This window comes from Danio rerio, chromosome 23 (genome assembly GCF_052040795.2).
Source record: "Danio rerio strain M-AB ecotype USA chromosome 23, GRCz13ab, whole genome shotgun sequence".
NCBI lineage: Eukaryota > Metazoa > Chordata > Actinopteri > Cypriniformes > Danionidae > Danio > Danio rerio.
The window spans coordinates 33,231,846-33,253,298 of NC_141043.1; the positions used below are offsets into that span (position 1 = coordinate 33,231,846).

Here is a 21,453-nt window from a genome sequence, read left to right on the forward strand (position 1 = left end):
TTTACATTTTAACATTTTTACATGACGTTTTTGGCATTTAAATAAATTAATGAGTCATGTATTGAATTAATTTGTAAAAAAAAAAAAAAAAACTATATACTGTACTATAACAAAATCCTTCAATTTCATATAAATGCTTCTGTTTCATTTCTATTTGTAGTCAATTTTGAAATACTAAGCACCACAACTGTTCAGCTTTAATATTAGGAAACGTTTCATAATAATTAGATTGATTTTTTAAGGATCATGTGATTGAATACTAAAATATATTAGAAGAAACTTTTACCTTTACTTATAATCACAGCTTTTTATGATCAAACAAATGCAGCCATGACAGATATAAGGTCCCATGAAGTGCTTTGAAAAGTGCAATTTTATTCGATGTTTGACATAATCTCAACTAAAACATGAAAAGAGGGTGAGACATAGTGTAGCCCCTCCCCTTAAAAAAAACAGTCAACAGCATTTTTATATTATCACTATTCTGCCAGCGTCTTAAAGGGAGGGGGTCAAGTTTATTAAAAGGCATATGATTGGTTATGATTTGATGAGAAACTGTAGTTTGTTTTTTTTGCTCTATATAGGCAGAAGTGACAAACTACAAGCTTTATTTGTTTATATCAGTTTTAGATCATCTAAATGTGAATTTTGAAATTGTTTTGGCACACAATAGCTTATAGATATCTTAAAAACTAACAATACTCATACTAAAAGCCAGCACTTTTAATGGTAGTGATTACTCGTTTGGTATTTAAAACAGTGTATAATCCAGTGAGCCAGCACTCACTTTTGGGGATTTACACCTACCTAATTTTAACTGGTAACAGTTCTTGACTTCAGTAAGCTACAAACACAAATTAGATATCGTTGGAAAAAAAGGCACTTTGGGCTTTACTGCAGTAAAAGGGGAACATTTATGCTCAAAATACAAAAAGATATACATTATAAAATCATAAGAATTATTTTTATTGTGTTTAATATTAACAAACACAGAAAAATATTAATGTAATGGCCTAGATATTGAAAGCCTCACATCTCCTGACTATATTTTTTACATTTTATTGCCAATATCATGCAAAAATCCCACTTTAAGTTCCCCACAAACACTGTTGGCATCAGTGACCCGTACAGGTTGAGGGGTCAACTCTTGCTCGTGTGGCCAGAGAATGGACAGAACACTCAGAGGTCTGCCAGGGCTGAAATGGGTCATGTGATTTTCAGAAGACATCTGTGATGCTGTGCTGTTGCTGGGTGCCGGATTTCTGCCCAAACATATTGTTTGCAAGCACTCAACCCAAAGAGCTTGGTTCTTTCTGGAATAAATCAAATATCCATTTCTATGGTTACGGCTCCTCTACAATGCACACGGGGAATATTTATTTACCTGTGGAGAATTGGAAAACAAAGCAGTCTTGGTGCATTCACACACACACGCACACACATATCTGAATGGAGGTATGCACACATGTACACACATGCCTGAAGATAAAAACACAAACACACACACACACACACACACACACACACATACACACAAACCACGCACTATGAAATAATGGATTTTTTGAAGTTCTATAGGAAGGTTAAGGGCACTGTTATACTACAATGACAAGCTAATGTGGAATACGATTAAGACTGTGTCCAAAATTGTTTGTCTGAATCTATACCAAAGTTAAAATCACAAAGTGTGCAAATGAAAATTATAGTTCAATCCAAGGCAGGTCTTTCTATACCATTCTCCAATACCTTTGCAAGAGCTCTACAGAAGATCAGAGGCCTGGCAATACCTAACATGGAACAGACAGTAGTATACATAGATAGGAAAAGGATCAAAGATTGAAAAAAAAAAAACAAGTCTCAGCAGGAAGAACTCGTTCTCCTATGGTTTGCAGGGTTGTGTCTATGAAATCATATATTTTTATATAGTGCAATGATTCTTGAGTAAACATTAAATCAAAAACATAGTCGATATGTTTGGCATGGCATACCTGCACACTAGTCTTTCTATTTTGAGGATATATAGTTTATACTAAAGGTTGTATCATCGGTATTAACATACCACACAATGAGCTCATATTGACCTTAAATATGAATACAGAATTTATTACCTTGTGTATGTTTTTCCATAGTTTGTCAATATATGTGCACAGAATCCCTTTGGTAAGCTTACATTTACCAAAATAATCAGTACAACACAGAACTGATAAATTGTTAGTGCATCCTACAAAGCAAAGCACTTTTCATGTAATGAATGGTCACATTTGCATTTTTTTAATCATTGAATCTGTTTGCTGGTGACAAGGTGGCTCACTAGTTAGCACTGTCACCTCACAGCAAGGTTGCTTGTTCAAGCCCCAGCTGGGTCAGTTAACATTTCTATGTGGAGTTTGCATGATCTCATGTGTTCGCGTGGGTTTCCTCCGAGGGCTCTGGTTTCTCCCACAGTCCAAAGACATGCGCTATGGGTGACTTGGGTGAACTAAACTGGCCACAATATATGTTTGTGAATGAGTGTATATAGGTGTTTCCTAGTATCACTGCTGTGGCGACCTCTGATGAATAAAGGGACTAAGTCGAAGGAAAACAATTGAATGAATGAATCTGATTGACAGATATATTGCACAATTTTAAAGTAGTTAACACTATAATACTAGTATTTTTCTTTAGCTGAAAAAAAAAATATTTCTACATAAACATTCTGCAGCATATAATATATCAACATTAATCCTAATATAACATCTTCCTTGACTAAAAGCATACAATGTAAATAAGTGTAAAACTGTAAAAAAATAAAAAAACATTTTAATCATAACTTATTTTACTCAAAATATAACTTGCACATAGTCTCATCGCAAGGAATGCAATGTTGAATTTTGGTTGGAGATAACCAGGAGCTACTTTAATCTTCAGAATATATGAGAGTTGTGTCGTTTTTGCAGAATTGAACCATAATGTAGTGACGGTTTATCATTTGCTCATGTTTTTAAGGCCTGACAGAGTTCAAAGTATTCAGGCTCCAGAAAGTTCACTATTTGTAACTTTAATAAGGGAAAAAAATCCTGAATTATTAATACAGTACAGGCTTTTGCTGTGTTATTTTACATTTGATTTTTTTAAAACCCTGTACCTTAACACTGTTTGACAGTTTGAATATAACTGGCATTTTAATTTTAATTGTCAAATTAACAACAATAATTTTATAATTGTATCTTTCTTTCTTCCTTTCTTCCTTTCTTTCTTTCTTTCTTTCTTTCTTTCTTTCTTTCTTTCTTTCTTTTAGTTAGTTTTCCAACATTGAATTAATTGGCAATTTTGAAGTTATAACAAGAAATGAAGCTGAAAATTCAGTTTTGAATCACAAATTAAAATTTAAAGCAATTATTCCCAGCATAACTGTTTTACAGTATCTTTGCACAAATATTTGTGAGCATAAAACACTTTTGAAAAAAAAAAATTGATAGTGCTAACATGCTAGCAACAGTTTTTGTGCTCTACCTTTTTTGAACTTCTAGGCGCTTGCCGAAATCAAAGTAATGTAACGTAATGTGTATTTGTATAGTGTATTTATTGTGAATGGTCATATAACGCTTCACAATCATGAGGGGGTCCCTCCACACCACCACCAGTGTGTAGCATCCACTAGGATGATGCGATGGCAGCCACAGTGCGCACCACACACCAGCTATTGGTGGGGTGGAGAGACAGTGATATAGCCAATTCGGTGATTGGGAGGTCATGATAAATAACAGCTAATACAGGGAATTTGTGGGGGGAATAGATGGCGGGGCATTGGATGGCGAAAGGGTGTCGCAGACGAAAGTGAAGCGGGGGGAGGGGGGTGTTGGGGTTATTGCGGATAAAAGTGAAAAGGGTTAGGGAGTCTCGGAAGAAAGAGAAAGTGAACAGCGGGCGGGGGAGGAGGGCGGTTGGTAAAATTAGGATCCCGCACAAACTATGTTCTGAATTTTACTTTACTGGGGGATTAGGACTTACAAAGACCACAGGTTGAGCGCCCCCTGCTGGCCTCACTAACATGACTTCCAACAGCAACCTAGTTTTCCCATGTGGTCTCCCATCCAGGTACTGACCAGGCTCAGCCCTGCTTAAAGTGAGTCACCAGTCTTGGGCTGCAGGGTGATATGGCTGTGGCTACATCAAATATGCAATGTAGTACACTGGAGGTACAAATACATTGTATAAAGCAGTACTCATTTAGCAGCATGACATAATTCCATTCAAAACACAGAGTCTTTCACTCTATTTTTTTTTCTCTATCACCAGCAGCAACATAAAACAAACAAGCAAGTGTGTCTTTGTCCTAACACAGATTCCCTGGCCATGTCAATGCACTCAGATACTCATGAGCAAACAAACCGCTCCGCTCAGAGCGCTCAGGGTCTCTCACAGGATTCAGCTTACTCCTCTGCTAATCCTGTACTGTCATCCTTCCTCTGTGGAGAGACAGAAAGTGAGATAGCGACAGAGGAGATCTCAGCTTTCTACCGGGGCGTTTTCTCCAAGTGGGCGACGGGAGAAGTCTCTTCATTTTAAAAGTCCATCAAATGCCACTGCTTTTCTACATGGAGCTTCCATGCCGCTCTGAATCCCAAAGTACAAGAACACATTTCTCCATCTCCGTCTGACAAATAATGTCTGTATGTGGATGTCGGCTATATGTAGCAGGCCAAGCGCTCTGAGCGTCTGTTCTTCTCTATTGACAGGTGTGTGTGTGTGTGTGTGTGTGTGTGCGGTTCCTTACTGTTCATCCCACTGTGCGGACTGGAGAGTGAATAAATTAGCCCCAGGCAGCTTCTGTTTACTCAATTTAAGAAATACACAAAGTGTTCAGCAGCCATAAACAAGACGCCTGGGCCGTGTAAGACTGTAGCACCTGTCAGAGCTGATACGGGAATCAATGTAAACCGTCCATCGGCTACACATATGCTGTTTGCACACTGTCAGGGCTTACACACACACTACAGTGGAGCTCTGGTACAAAAAACGGACCTAGTGAGCTACACAGGCAGCTGCTTTCCAGTCAGTAAACCTCAAATGTGACTTATTTTGAGACTTGACTTGAATAGATTTGGGTGTTAGCATGCTGCTAAGCTAACGTAATATTAGCTATAAACACAAAAATATGATTCTATATTATTTAGGATATCTTTTGTATTACATTTTTTGGTTAAATGTTTCTGCTATTCATTTGCTTTCCAGTCAGTTAACTTCAAATGTGACTTATTTTGAGGCTTGACTTGACTAGATTTTGCTATTAGCATGTTGCTAAAAATATGATACTATATGACTATGATATCCCTACTAAAAAAAAAAACAGCTTAAACCAGCCTAGGCTGGTTGGCTGGCTTTAGCTGGTCAACCATGGTGGTTTTAGAAGTGGTTTTGGCCACTTCCAAGCTGGTTTCCGGCCATTTCCAGCCTGGTCTTAGCTGGTCAGGCTGGGAGATGACCAGCCAAAACCAGCTATGTCCAGCTTAATCCAGGCTTATGGTCAACCAGCTGAAACCAGCCAACCAGCTTAGGATGGTTTAAGCTGGTTTTTTTTTTTGGTTTTTTTTGCATTACTCTGCATTACATTTTGTGGTAAGTATTTCTGCTATACATTTGCTTTCCAGTCAGTAACGTTAAATGTAGGTTATTTTGAGACTTGATTTGAATAGATTTAGCATGCTGTAAACCTAAAGTAATATTAGCCATAAACACAAAATATGAATATAGGACAACTGTATTACATTTTTTTGTTAAATATGTCTGCTATACATTTTGTTCCCAGTCATCAACTTCAAATGTGGCTTATTTTGAGACTTGACCCGATTTGGGTGTTAGCATGCTTCTAAGCTAAAGTAATATTAGCTATAAACACAAAAATATAATTCTATATGATGTAGGATACAACTTTGTAGTACTTTTTCGTTAAATATGTCTGCTTTACAGTTGCTTTCAAGTCAGTTAACTTCAAATGTGGCTTATTTTGAGGCTTGACATGACAAGATTTTGCTGTTAGCATACTGCTAAACTACAGTAACTTTAGCTATAAACACAAAAATATGATCATATATGATATAGAACACAACTCTGCATTATATTTTTTTGTTAAAAATTTAAATACATTTGCTTTCTAGTCAGTTAACATTAAATGCGGCTTATTTTAGACTTGGCTTGAATAGATTTTGCTGCTGGCATGCTTCTAAGCTAAAGTTATTTTAGCAATAAACACTATAAATCAGATCTTATGTGATATAGGGTACAACATTACATTTTTGTTGAATATTCCCAACATTCATTTTTATTTCTATTCTTTCTATTGTGGGGACTTGATAGTGAAGGGTGTCTGAAGTGTAGTTTCTGTCTGAATGTTTTGTCTTAATGTCTAATAGCACTCTATTTATGCATAAAAGCCAAAAAGTCCTACATTTTTAGTGAGATTTTACTTAACTATATTTTGCTGTTATCATGCTGCTAAGCTAAAGTTATATTAGCAATAAACACAATAATGACATCCTATAGGATACAACTCTGTATTACATTTGTGTTGAAAATGTCTGCTATACATTTTTATTACTATTCTTCCCACTGTGCGGACTGGAGGGTGAATAAATTAGCCCCAGGCAGCCTCTGTTTATTGGGCTTCGCTCATTAAGTTACTGAACAGGGCATATATGTAAATTGTAAAATACATTCACACACAAAAGCTCTAAAGAACAGACAGACTGACCATCTTGCATCCTCCAAATCATTTGGTGCTATAATACACACAACAAAAGCAAATGAGAAAACTTTAAATGCTTATCAGTAATTCAGGACAAATATCATTCAGCTCTTTGCTGATTCTCTCTCAAGGCTGCGTGGCAATGTGACAAACCGACAATGACAGAAGCCATTATTTTCTGTCTGTGGGCTGTGACAAATGACAGCACATCAAATGGCAAGCAATTAAGGCATAATTATATTCCCACAATCACGCAGGACTTCTCTCCATTTCTCAATCTGACTTACTCATCATTTGAAACAACGGCAAGACTACAAATTATTCACCAAAACTGTTCTCAGTCTACATTTAAAACAGAGTAACTTGGGCCATAAATGAGATTTAGTGGCAAGATAGGGCATTGAGGAGAAAAATAGTGAAGTCAATTTATCTCAAGGTGTAAATCATGCTGTTATTAATTATTTGTTTGAGTGATTACCTCTGTGCAGTGTTTTTTTTAAACTGCACCACTTTTTTGCATGTTTCTTTTGTTTTTTCTAAAAAAAATGTCATGCACGGAAACCTTACATGCTGAGTTTGTATTAATAATAAAATTCTCATCTTTTTTCAAAAAAGAAAAATTGTGTCCAATAAATTAAATGAACTGAGAGTCTGGCGGTATGTCAGAGGTACAGACTCACTCAAAGCACACAGTCTCACGCACAGACCAAATCATACCTGTCACCACTAGGATGGGAAAATAAGGGACATCAAAGATGTTTCATTGTACAGTCAGTAATATATTTTTATTATTTTTTTCCTATTTTCTTATAGTTTAATTCATATTATTGACAAAGGACAGAATACATAGTGTACATTAGAAAAAGCTGCAAATACCAAACAGTTTGGCCTAATTAAATTAATAGCTATTATAAAGAAATTGAATCAAGTTATCAATTCTCATTAAACGTTTCTTCACTGTATAATTAATACATTCTGATTATAGAGCAGCGAATGAATCTGTTATTTAGATTTTTTTTATTAGATTACATGAAATAACAGAAGTGTCGCTTTAATAATGCACAGATCTATAATGAAAGCATTTAATTGCTTTCCTAACTTTTTATGCTCATTTAAGACTAAATTTGTTGTGTTTAAAAGAAACCCCACAAAGATCGACATGTTTAGATGTTGTTGTAGTTGTTATGTTTATATGTCTGTCCAAACACACAGGCAAAACCCAGAGTGTCCACTTTCACACTGTTTCAAATCACGGGTACAGAATCCGATAAACAACAGTAACTATCTGTCACTATGCAGCGCGTCTGACAGTCACGCACCACTACATGAACTGACTGTTTTGAGGAATGCATAGGAGAGGCAACAGCGCCTGTAATGGAAAGAAAGGGAACCCCAATATTAATAATTAATAATTATATTAATTTAAAAAAAAAATGAAAGCATAGAACAGATTCACATTTAAGAGCAAGCGGTGTCCCCTGCTGGTTTAGCGGTATAAGTTTGCATACAGTATTGGGAGAATCGGCTCTTTGATGTTTTTGCCACCCTTCAGAGAAAGATTAAAAATTATGGTGAAATACGGGAAAATAACTTTATGATAGCTTCATGACTTCATGATAGCGGGATACCATTGTAAAATACGAGAGAATCCCAGGAAAAACAAGAGGGTAGACAGGTATAGACCAAATGTCTGCACCAGGCATTGTACCAAGCCTACCATATGCTACAGCTGTGATTCTCAACCATCAGATGAAATCAGTTTTTTTTTTGCTGCACTTCGGTTGTCATAAAATGCTCTGTGTTGCAAGAACTTATTCTAACTTATTAAACTTATTCAGACACCATTGTAGATATTGTTTTTTGTTGTACAGCAGCTGTGAATTGTCAAAACACCCATAACAAAAGCAAAAAAGCAGAAAAAATTACCTGATCCAAAAAATGCTTTTGATGAACAAAACCCAGCAAGCATTTGTCTTATAGATAGATAAACCCAGTGTCTAACTGATGTCTAAACATAGTCATCTTGGCTAAAAAAAAGGCTAAATTTGGGCTGTCAGTGAATATCTAATAGACGTCTAAGAATAGGCTAAAACCAAACTAGTCATCAAATAAACAGAAATAAATGACTACACATATAACATTTGTCTAATCTGACGATTAGTCTAGTTTTGAGCTATTCTTAGATGTCTATTAGATTTTTATTTACAGCCCAAGTTTAGCCTTGTTTTAGCCTGGCTGTTTACATCTAGATGTCTATTAGTTGTCTATTAAACACAAAATTGTTTGCTGGGAAATTGTGTCCAAAAGGTATTTTGTGAATGTGATTGTCACAAGGTGAGGACTAATTTATCTTTTAAAATGAGAAAATTTGGGATGAAAATTTCAGACTCATTTAATACCACAGATCTTGCAAACTTTGCCAAGCATAGCAATTGGCTCCTCCTCAAAGTTCAACATGAAACCTCCTTAACATAATTTTGTTTACAGGCACACTGCTTATAAATTTGCATAAAGATTTATTCAAATATCTGAGTTTTTTTTCTGTAAGACAAAAGAGGAAGAGAACAGATAATGTTCGGCTGAACAGATAGTTGCACTGTGATTGGGACATGCCACTTGTGCACATCTTCATAGAAGGCGTTACGCAGACCCATCAATCAAGGCAGGCGAGCAGGCGATGAAGGCAAGGTGCCCAACCTGCCGAAAATGTGAGACAGTCTCATTAGGCCATAATGAAGTGTGAAGACACTCTTAATCAGACCATGGCATCTAATGTATGTTGCCAATTTGCCAGTTTATGATGTGACAATATGGACAGTTGTGATACTGATGCTCACAATGAGATTAGCGTAGAAGCGGATGGAGAAAGATATGCTCATTGATGTTTCATGTTAAGGTAAAACACATAAGTAAAATGTGATTTGTATTTAATGATTATGATACTGTTATGATTTAGTTATGATACGGTCTAAATGATATGTTCTTATTATTCATACACTGATTTGCATATATTATAGAACATAAAATTGAAATATAAGTAAAATTTTTATTCAATAAAGGATGTGGATATTTTTTTAAGACTATTAAAAAACAATAAAAAAAAACTATTTCAGGGACAAACCGGTGTAAATGCAGCTAAATAATATATTAAAAACAACTTTGTTGTAATATTTAATTAATTCCATGCGTGTTTAATAAAAAAGGTCAGGAGAGGTTTTTCTTCAATGTCGCAATTCTTAGTAATTTATTGAATGCAAATGAATAATTCGATTAACAGAATTCGAATGTCTTCAATACAGTGCTACAGTTACATTCAGGAGGTGTGCACAGTTTTCATTTCCTGACTTCAACTTATATAGGCAGCTGATATTACACAGGTGGAATTTAGTGAAATACAGTATGTCGCTTGTCAATCATTCTCCAGTGCTCGATTGGCCGCACTCATACATACGTCCTCTTTTTCTACAAATTCTCTGCACAACATTAAAAGCACAAAACTTCTCAACTGCAAATTCTGTGCTCACAGGATGTTTCACTGAAAAGCTCAAGTTAATTTTAGACAAGCTTTACCTACTTCTGCAAAAATGCTTTAATAGTATGTAAAACTTATCACACTTGAGAAAAAGTTTGGTTAATATATCACCTTTATGCAATACAAATACAATTGTTTAATGAAAAGAAAAGGGGACAAAATATGTTTAAAAAAATTCCTTTGTAATTCCTTTTCCCCAACAGTTTCTATAAAATAGACTGTCTAAAAGAGGGGTGCACAAACTTTTTCATATGAAGGGTCAAAAACCAAATATCACCGAGAGCCATGGGCCAAAGATATATATACCAAACTATTTTACATTAAAGTTGCCATGGGTAATTTCCTAATTTATTTCATAATATTTAAAAAAAAATAGAAAGCATTACTGTAAACTAATGCAGAATAACATTTTAAATTATAACTTATTGCAATTAAAACATAAACAATCACATTTAAAACACAATAATGCTGAATACACTAATCAAGCCATATCTGCATGTGCCTTGATTCCCTCACTAAAGTCTCTGCATTTTTCTCTATTTGTCTGGTGACAGCATGTACATTTTAAACTAAATTACAGCATTTAAACTGAAACATTTACTTTCAGTTAGCTTTTTTTGTAGCTGAACAATAAAAGAAAAAAAAAACATAAAGCTTATATATTTGAATTTACAATCTTTAAACCATCTCCATCATTCTCCCTCTCTTCTCAGATGAGATGATGGAAAAAAAAAAGGTTACCAAGGGCCAGCTTTGGCTTGCGGGCCTAGTTTGGGCATCTCTGGTCTAAAATATATAAATCTGCAAAGGTTAGTGCATATACTGTAAGTACTACTGAAGTAGAAACTTCTCACTGAGAAAAATCTCATTTTGACTTTTGGAGATTGTAATTGAAATCTACAGACGGACGTAGATAGAGTTATACAATCCTAAATGCACATTTTTTGATATCTTATTCACACAAGTCTCTCAGAATTGATTAGCATCTACAAGAAGAAGAAGAAGAAAATGTTGTAGTGCTTTGCCTTGTTAAACATACTCTGTTCTATACATCATTTTCATTTGACTCAAATTATATAAAGAGCCCACTCTTGATTGAGGCCCATAAGCCTCTATGGGACACCGCTCAATATTTTGGTCTAGTCCCACAGGCTGTAGCAGCTATAGCAAACCTCAATGCTAACCTTGATAGAGTTTTGTCTTAGCATTCACTACACAAGGAATAATTTATCAGACAGTGAATGCAGTTGGGAATACTCAATCATACAATTTGAGCGCGCATTGGCGACAACTTGATGAATTGCCTCGTAGAGTGATATAGTGAGCCGAGACCTTGTAGATAATCAAGACAAATCTATTACCAATCACTTGAGCATGTACATTTGTCATGCCTTACTCTTCTTTCAGGAATACTGAAGAGACCTGGATAACTATGCGCATACATGTAACACAAGTATGTTCTGCTTATGAAATCTCCTGCTATCGTATCTATTGCAGAGTCACTATTTCATTAAGAAGATCAAGTTCCTGTATTAAAAATCAGACACCTTTAAGTAGACCTGCTCGAGGGCTGTGGACTGAGCCTGAGGCAAAGACACAAATATGTTTCCTGTCTCCTGTCCTGCAAGAAATTCAGCCTCTTTCAATGGAAAACGAGTTCCCAGACTTGCTGAACCCATGTGGCTAGTTAAAACAGTAACTGGCTGTCATTGCAGCTGCCACACATCCAATCAAACCTACTTCCTTTGCACACTGCTGATAACCTCCAAAATATCTGCACCTCAAAGTGTGGTTCTGCACTGTAAGGAAGAGATGTATAGAAAACTGACAAAGGTAGTAATTATTTCCTGCAAGGACATTTGCCGGACACTATTTCTTAAAAACACGACACACAGTTCAATGCGTAACTGAAATGTTTGGGTAAAACTCTTTGGAATGGCAATATTATTTTAATATTGCCATTCCAAAGAGTTTTATCCAATCATTTAAGTTATGCATCCTAATAAATTCATATTAAGTACAAATGTCAGTAAGTCACATGTCTGAAATGTCTATTTACAAAATTACCAAGCAGAAACCCTCTTCCGAATTGAAAAGTATTATTTTAGGATTTACTAAAGCAATGAATTTAAACATTAGTGCTGAAAAGTCATAGACACGGTGAATTTTGCATCTGACCTTAACCAAAATGCATTTTTGAGAGTTCTTAAAAGAGTAAAATATTTGGAACGGGAGTATTTAAATGAATAACACAACCTAATTCACTAAGTTTTTAAGGTTGTTTTCGGGACTCAGCCACTTCAGTCTTGTTAATTCTTGTTTTGGGGCAGAGTCCAGACATTAGTCCTGTCTTGCCTTGTATGTGGTGCTTGGCTTGAGTTTTCTCAGGTTGAGCATTCATATTTCCTGTCTGTCGTCTTTGTATGAGCGCTGTCTTGGCCAGGCATGCTTGGGTTGCGCGCTTTCATCCTGGTGTTTGTGTTTGTTTTGTCTGCAGCATGCAGTTTCATTCTCTGCATCTCAGTCTAGTTGGTTTTGGTTGGTGCTGGGATAAAACATGCACTTTGTTTTAATTTATCGTGTACTTGTGTCTTGCGTTTTGTTGGTGTTGATAAAGCATGTGGCCCAGTGTTTACATTGTGGCTGCCATGTTTCATGTGAACACGCAGTTAATTAGTTCTCTCATTGGTTGCATGTTCTAGTCCCTTTTTATGTGAGCACATGGCTTTTGTTTCTTTGTGTTAAGTGGTCTCCTGTTTATTGTCTAGTCCCACCCTCATTGTTAACCCATTATTAGTATATTATGTTCACCTGTTTGTTTCTTAATTATTTCTCCTTTATAGTCTCCTCATGTCTGCTGTCCTTTGCCAGTTCGTCGTCTGTGTTTCCAGTGTTGAGTGTTGTTTTCTTTTAGCTGTGTCCAGTCGTGTCCATCCCTGCCAGCCAAGTCCAAGTTTGTTTTTGTCTTTTGTTAATGTTTGTCCCCCTCTGGGTAGTTTTTGTTACTTTTTGCTTTCTTTTATAGTTGATAAACCCATGTTTTTGTCATTGCAACTGAGTCCTCATCTTTTCCCCACCCACTGACCTTGACAGTTTTAATCAGTTTGAAGGCTCTGGCTGCAGACCAGGTGCACATGCAAGCTGAAGCTGTAGCCAGACACTGTTGGTCGGATTACTGAAATTTGTGACGTTATTTAATGTTGCCTAAAAAAGAATGTCTTTTTGCACCAGAGACACATTTTGGGCCAGTGTTGTTAGAAGATTACATGCACCTTATCAACATCAGCCCTTCTTATTATTTGCTACCTAATTTGTGCTGTTTTATGAGCTGAGTTACACATTATAAAAATGTGATGCAGCATCTGTGTTCTTTAATTCACGCATTGTCAGTAGATCATATAAAAAACTTTCCTCTCCCATCTGAGCTGTTATTAGATTGCACTTTAAAGCTAATTTGCCCTGTTTACTAAATCTGGCATGTACTTATTTATAAAGGGGCTATGTAGAATATGGATATACACTTTTTTTATACAGTAGATAGTCTGTTTTAGCTTTCAGATTTGATTAACACATCATTTTATTTTCTTAATCATGTTTCATTTTATTTTTTTATTTATGTTTTGGTATTTACAGTTAAAACTGTTCTGAATATTGCATCTTACACATAATGAGCTATTTAATAAACTGTTTGATTATACAATATAAAGCATTATTAAGTGTATTTGACACTATATACTGTAGAGCAGTTTTCCCAACCCTGTTCCTGGAGGCACACCGTATATATTTTGGATGTCTTCCTTATCTGACCCATTCATTTCAAGAATTCACATTTAGCTCATGATGTATACATAGCTTGTTTGTCATGCTGTCCTGAGAGAGAGCCCTGAGCTTACGGTATCCTTGGGCCCAGGGCTCCCTCCTTTCGCAGGGCGAGGGGAGATTGAGCTCAGGTATATCTCAAAACTACCCTTCTGCCGAGGCTAAGGTGAACTTCCTGAGAGTAAGACATTAGAAAAACATTTGGCTTGTTTTATCTGTAATATAGAGCATATTTGAACAGTGGGAGGAAACCAAGAAACCCAGGGGAAACCCACATGGACACCGGGAGAACAAGCAAACTCCACATAGAAATACCAGATGGCCCAGAAAGGACCCGACGCCATTGGCAGGGCTCGAAATTGCGACCATTTTGGTCGCATATGCGCCGGAAAATTAATCTATGCGACCTCATAATATATCTGGGAGCATTAGTGCGACTGCAGATAATGGTTGTAGTGCGACCTGTTTTGATTTTTTGTAAAAATGTGCTGAATCGCTCTTCCCTGCCGCTATATTAGTTCATATTAGCTGTCATTCACTCAAGGTATTCCGCTGTCAGATGACAGGGAAGGAGCTTTTATGACCACGAGAAATGCAAACGGATGAAGAGTAAAAACTTAAAGCACACAGGTTTGCAAACCCCACCTAAAGTTGAGGCGCAGATGAAAGCAATCATGACACGTCACGTGGTGAATAATGATCCGCCAGCTGAGATCAATCGAGTACGCGCTTCTTGGAGAAGGTGCCCGAATCTCCATGCGTTGCATTCACTGCGTGTTCAGCGCAAATGTCCGCTAAAAGTCAAATCTAATACAGTACATATTATCGCCACAGAAGCTCGCCTTTACTAAGTTTACACTGAAACTGCGGCTCATAACAAAGACCGGTGTTGCGCTGATGGTTAGCGCAAGAATCCTGCTCTGCCTGCTCATAAATTGGGTCGGCTGACTCGCCAGCTTTTCCACTAACACAGAAAAATGAAGATTATCTCAGACTGAACCTTTAAATTGACACAAACTGAAACCAAAACTTTTAAAGAGTGATAGAAGTGAGACTTTACTTACTTTCTTTTGTCTATTCTTTTTTGAGGTGTATATTATTTTTTTTATTTATTTACTGATGACTGCTTTGCAGCTTTCATCATTGAATTGAATGATTTATTATAATCTTTTGTTTGTTTTGTAGCAGAAATATTATTTATTAAATTGACATACATATAAAAACAGCAGTACAAAATAAATATTTATTACTGCAATGCTTTATTTTTGTTTGATGCAAACTATACAATTATTTTTCATAAAGTGACAGACTTTTTATAGCAGATAACCTACATTCATGCACATTCAAGGCAGTATCATAATGAGAAATGGAATTCATTGTTACTATTATTGTCATTTTTTATCATCATTAATATTCTATGGCCTAATTATTTGACATTCACTTTGGAATTATTGCACACAAATATCAATGTCTTCGCAGCATTAGTTAGATAGTTGTTTCTGGTTTTTGTCAGTCCTATTAATGTTGTTTTAAAATACAATAAATCCCTTAAAAAACAATTTGCAGCTGTGCTCATTCATTTTTGGTGGGTGCTCCTAAATTTTTTCTGGTGCTCCTAAAATTTTTTTGGTGCTCCTAAATATTTGAAGTTGGGAGCACCGGTGCTACCAAGTAAAAATGTTAATTTCGAGCCCTGATTGGTATTATTGCTGTGAGGCAACAGTGCTAGTCACTGGGCCACTGTGTCGCCCATTCTGGATAAAGGGGGGAGGGGGGTTTTCTTCCAGACGAAGATACTGTAGTAGAAAAAAATGAGGATATATATAGTGACTTGGGATCCTTTGATTGGAGGATCATGATTAGCTAATGTTGGCCCGCTGGGTCAATCATGAGCACATGCTTCTTTTGAAATTAGTTTAATATTAAACTTCATCTCAGGTTTTGGAGTCTCTTCTAATGTTCTGATGAGTTCATTCAGGTGTGTTTGATTAGGAAGAGGTTGAAAGTGTGTACTGCTGGTGACAATAGTTTGAAATAGTCCTTTATGTCACATTAATGTTACAGTAGAGAATAGCTCGTTCAGCATTATCTTGACCACAGTATCAGCATTCATTTTTATGTGTCACAGATCAGAAGAGAGTCTATCGAGTCTGCTAGTATCATGTTAACAGTATCATTTCACTGAGTTTCCACCAACACCTCTGGAGTCGCTATACTCAAACTCCAATTGTGAGGAAGTGAATGAAGGCAAGCGGACCATGATTGCCACCAAACAAAACAGCTTGCACAAAAAGAAAGCCTCTTGGTAATTTTGCTTCTAAAAATACCTTGTGCATTGTAAACAGACAAAAACAGTTTATACACAGATGCTGAAAGGGGGAATTAATTACTCGAGCTGGACAAGTAAACACAGCCATACATCAATAGCACAAACACAACAATAACACAGAGGAAATATTGTACAACTAAGGCCGTCCAATATCACTGCACACACATACATACACACTAGAGAAAGAGAGATAGAGAGAGAGGGAGATAAGGAGAAGGAATAGTGTGTGTACTACTCAAAACCATGCCTGTGACAGTACAACAAATGTGTGTGTGTGTGTGTGTGTTCGCCTGAGCACGTCTCTCGGGCAGAAGACACAGTGTCTGTTGATGTTAATGCCAGGCCTCTGGGCTCGGGGCCAAAGGCATTAAGTGGAATCGAATTCCACAAAACTAGCTTTAATCAGCAGGTTTTTAAGGTTAGAATTACCCTCTCTCCTCCAGCCTGCCTGCCAAGGTTAAAGCCTTGCCGGAGCAGGCTGAGGTAATGGGATGGCGGGTGGCAAAGGCCCTGTGCTCCTCTGCTCCGCTACACACTAAAACCTCAGCATACTCTCACACATGACGAGCAGCAGTGGAATACTGAACATTCCGGCTCTATTGACTTGTCAAGGACATTGACGACAGATTGAAGTATGTGTGTACTGGTATTTTTCTTCTACTCGATTTTTATGTAATCACTATCAGAGACCTGGTCTAAAGAGCAGGGCTGCACAATACAGTATATCATTTCAGCGTGGATATTGTAAAGTGCAAATCTGCAATAATAAACAAATAAAAATCTGAGGTTTCTACTAAAAGATACAGTGCTATTTATTCTGTAAGGTTGGGTACAATCATTCCCTGCTTTAAAGTACAAATGAAATCAACCAATATATAATTTGTTAGCTCACATTACTAGTTTTGTGGTGAACAATTCATCTGTGCGTGTCATTAAGAAAAAAAAAAGTTTGTCTTTGAAATTAGTAATTGAAATCTGAAAGTGTACTTCCTGTTTTTTATTTTAGTTAAACTGTCAGACTATATATGTCTTGGGCATTGAGCGTGACTAACATACTTGACCCCGCCTCTCCAACTAGAGATCTGCGTGAGACTAAAAAATCTGTCCCACTTTTGCAAGGTTTCATTTCGCACCTGACCGCTTCTGCCATATATTCAACCTTCTGTTTACCTGTTACCTGCCCCACCCCGTTTTCTACTCATCCCGACCTGACTCGATCGTTCCCGCTAAATTTAGATCTGGTTTCCACAACCTCACGTTTAAATTGGGTACTATCAAAAGAGAGAGATAACAGATAAAACTATGTTGTACAAGGATTGTAGACTAAATGTCAGTTTTGTTTGCTTCTTTGCAATGAGACATGAGTGCCACCTTAACCCTTTGACTGCATCTCACCTGTTGGTTTAAAAGAAAAAAAAATTAAACAACTCTTTCTCCTGTTGCACAACTACAATTGATTTTGATTCAACAAAACGTTAAATGATTTTTTAAAAAATATTTTATGGCATACTTAAAAAAAGACACTTTATATTTTTAGATTTTTCATAGTATATGTATTAAGTCTGGTAATTTTACCATAAACCGACATATCAACAATTTGGTAGAGGCTGATATTTTAGAAATGATGGGATGTGTTGAAAAAAAAATGCATTGCGTGTGTTAACTAGCGACATTAGGAGTTAAGAAAGCCAATCCAGATATTTTTTTCTTGGTGGGGTAGTAAAGGATTAAACCTAAGGTTCCAGTCTTTTGACTGCTTTAGTGCAAAACTTTGAACTTTGAGGTATTATCACGCAAAATTTTTGTCTATGAGGCTTGAAAAAGACTCCCATATATCAGACTTGCGTGATATAGGTTTCCGAACAGTAAACTGAACATTTTCTAAAGCCAGCTGGAGGACAGAGCATCTTCACTTTGCTCTCCAATGTTGGTAAAGCTCGGTCTGAGGATTGTTGTGCAGATGGTCTATGCGTTCAGCATGTGAAACAGTCGTGAGCACTGGCTGTATCGGTGCTCAATAAGAATGAGGAAATCACAGATATGCTGTTCCCAAATAACGTCGGGACTTGGGAGCGCTATATTGTTAGACTGCTCGCTCTCGTTCAAATTACAGAGTTACCGACTGCTACCGCGTTTTTTTCAGAAATTTTTTCCCGTGCCTCAAGAAATCTGGTTGGGTCCCACAGCAGACCTCAACCTCCAACTGTCAGTTTTGACAACAAACAAAAATAGTGAGCAGGAGGTGTCTGTTAGGTTGTAATAACTCTTTTAAAACTCATTTCCCACTCTTTCTGAATAAGACGTCAACTTTACTACATCCAATCAGCTCGCAGTAGAAAAAACAAGCCACACTTACTGTTTTCTCATTTAATATTACGTTTCTGTCACTATACAACCCTGTGCATTACCCTGATAGAAATCTATGTTTAAGATTTTGAAATGCATGGGCGCTGCGTGGCATGGCACGTTGCCGAGCGGCGCATTCCATGTGTAACCCCCTTTACATGTGATGTCAGTCCTTTATGAGGAAGTGTTGGCATATCTGTCTTTTTAAATCTGTTTTGTTATGTAATGTGTGCTTCTTTCTGCAAATGGACATTTCTTGAAGTGAATGCATTTTTAAGTCAATATAATTACTATGCAGAGAAACTCATGGCTTTTAGTGCAATTCACAATCAATGTTGATGCAAAATACTATATTAATCTGCAAAACTGTGTACATTTGTATTTATATAGCTAGAAATAACAAAAGCCAGACACATAAAAGTTACAAATGTCTGTGCCGCACTTATGCAAAAAAGAACAACATTTATTTAAAACAACCACAAAAATGTCAATGGTGAGTAAATAAATGCAAACTATTCCTAAAACCATCCAAGTGACTAAAATATGGACTCTAAACCTTCAAGAGCTGATTCATGAACTACCACCCCTGTGTCTTTGAGTGAGACTCTTTACTCCAGCTTTCTCCAAAAGAACTTATTATATAGTTAGAGAGAGAGCGTGTGTGACTGTTGATTGCTGATCTATTACATCATTAGTAGACACAGGGTGAAGGTGGTACCCAGACAAGACGAACATTTGCTGTCTGAAAGTGCTTTTACACATCCGAAGGCCAATCAGCCCTCGGGGTGAGCAGGCTCAGAGCGTATAAAGCCATCATTACTATGAGTCTCTCCGTGTCACAATGTAAGGGTAGCGTAATAGCCCATTAAGTCCTGCTGTCTGACAAAGTGACTCCGGGCCTGAAGCCTGGCCAGAGTTCTGCGGACAGAAACATGATTCACGAAGAAGCCCTGTGCAACAGGCGGCCCCTCTTTCTTCGGCTCCGTGTCTTCCTCTATCAGGGTGAAGCAAAAATAAATGGCATATTTCTCTCTGTCAGAGAGGCCCGGTGATGCATGAGCTGCTAGCACAAGGAACGCAGGCCTCTGGGACTCCGTAGAGCTTGGTTATTTGCGTCCGCGAAAAAAGGATGGTAGATGGAGTCAAATTAAGGAGAGGCTCTTACATGCTGGAGTCAAAAGGAGAGAAAGTTTAAATGGGAGATTAGCTGCCTAAAGGGAGGGATTGTTGGTGTCTAATATAACAATTACAGAAACTTTCATGAGAGCTTTGAAGAGAGTTTATCTCTTAAATATGAAGAGAAAAGACTTGGGCACTCTGTTCCTTGTCAAAAAAATATCATGGGTATTGAGAGATAATTCCCCTTCAACCCTTTAGAAAAAAAAAAACTTTGAAGTACGGGGTAAAATTGTCTTTGCTCATTCTCCATTCACACCCTCACCCTGTCTGAGATCCCATTCTCTCCTCTACCTCCTCCTGATCCCTGCCCACGGCTGGGCCGAACCTAACCAGCGCGCTGAATAATGAATCTGTGTCTCCATCAGCCGTAGCAGGCCATTATTCATAGGATTCTGGGTTTCATTTCAGAAGCTAATAGAAAGGCAAAAGAACAGACAGTCACTCCTTTGGGGGTCAAAGGTCAGGGGTTATCTAAAAAAAAAACAAAAAAAAAACCAGTTGATGTTTTTCAACTTTCCGAAACTATCAGGAGTTGAGATCTGAGAGAACTGAGTGATGGGTAAACACTGCGCGGTAATATTAGACTTCTGAATGCGAATCACAGGCTGGTTTGCATGAATAGCATTACAGAACGCGCTGCGCTTTTGTTTTATTTCCATTTGTGCTAAATATTTATGCACAAAGCTTCGCTCCCTGGGGAAACGCTTCTCATGCTTTTTGAACAGCTTCAAATGCTCACAACAAACGCTCAGCAGACAAACACAATGACTCGGCTGTGTCAAAATATGGAAAGTGGGTTAAACTGTTTAACCCAACAGTACAAGAAACTTTAAGGGAGATTTCATCCAGATCTGCGTGACTTTATATAGTAGAACACCAAAACTGATGTTCTCTTGCATTATCTGTTTCATCAAATAAAGCACAATAAGTATAAAAGAGTGCTCTATTTTTTAAACATTCAGGAGCCATTTGATATGATGTCAAATATAATTGTTTCAAATGCAAAGTGTCAATTTTTTTTTGTAATAAAATAAAGCTATTTTTATGGAGTCACAAAAGGGCCGCATTTACTCACAGCTTAAAATAAAGATTTGCAAATGAAAACTAAATTATTGAGCCAAGAAATGTAAGAATAATTCAAATCTCAAAAGGTCGCAAAGAAAAAATTAAGTTTTGAAAAAATAAAATGGAATTTTGCAAACAAAAATAATAAACTGCAAACAAAAATCAAGCAGTACAAAAAAAATATTTGCAATTTTATATATATATATATAGCATTGAAGGCAGATTTAAGCGTGCCATAGACGCCCTAGTTCTCTTGAGCCCCTTTATGAATTCAAGGCCACAAAGTGAAACGCAAAATCAAAATGAGTGTTGCACTTGGCTTAAGGGGTTTCGTAAAGGAAATGCTGAACATTTCAGTAAAAAAAAAAAAAAAAACCTATATTCCCTTTTAATTTCTCAAAATATTGTTTTTCCTTTTGCAATTTTTGAGATTACCATTATTCTTACATTTCTTTG

The 21,453-nt window shown here is 36.8% G+C and overlaps 1 protein-coding gene across 41 annotated transcripts in view; it reads right to left on the bottom strand.

Moving 5' to 3' along the window:
* The window catches only part of camta1a (calmodulin binding transcription activator 1a), a 641,759-nt gene that overhangs the window by 164,935 nt on the left and 455,371 nt on the right, over positions 1 to 21,453 (bottom strand). The gene's annotated exons all lie outside the window — the stretch shown is intronic.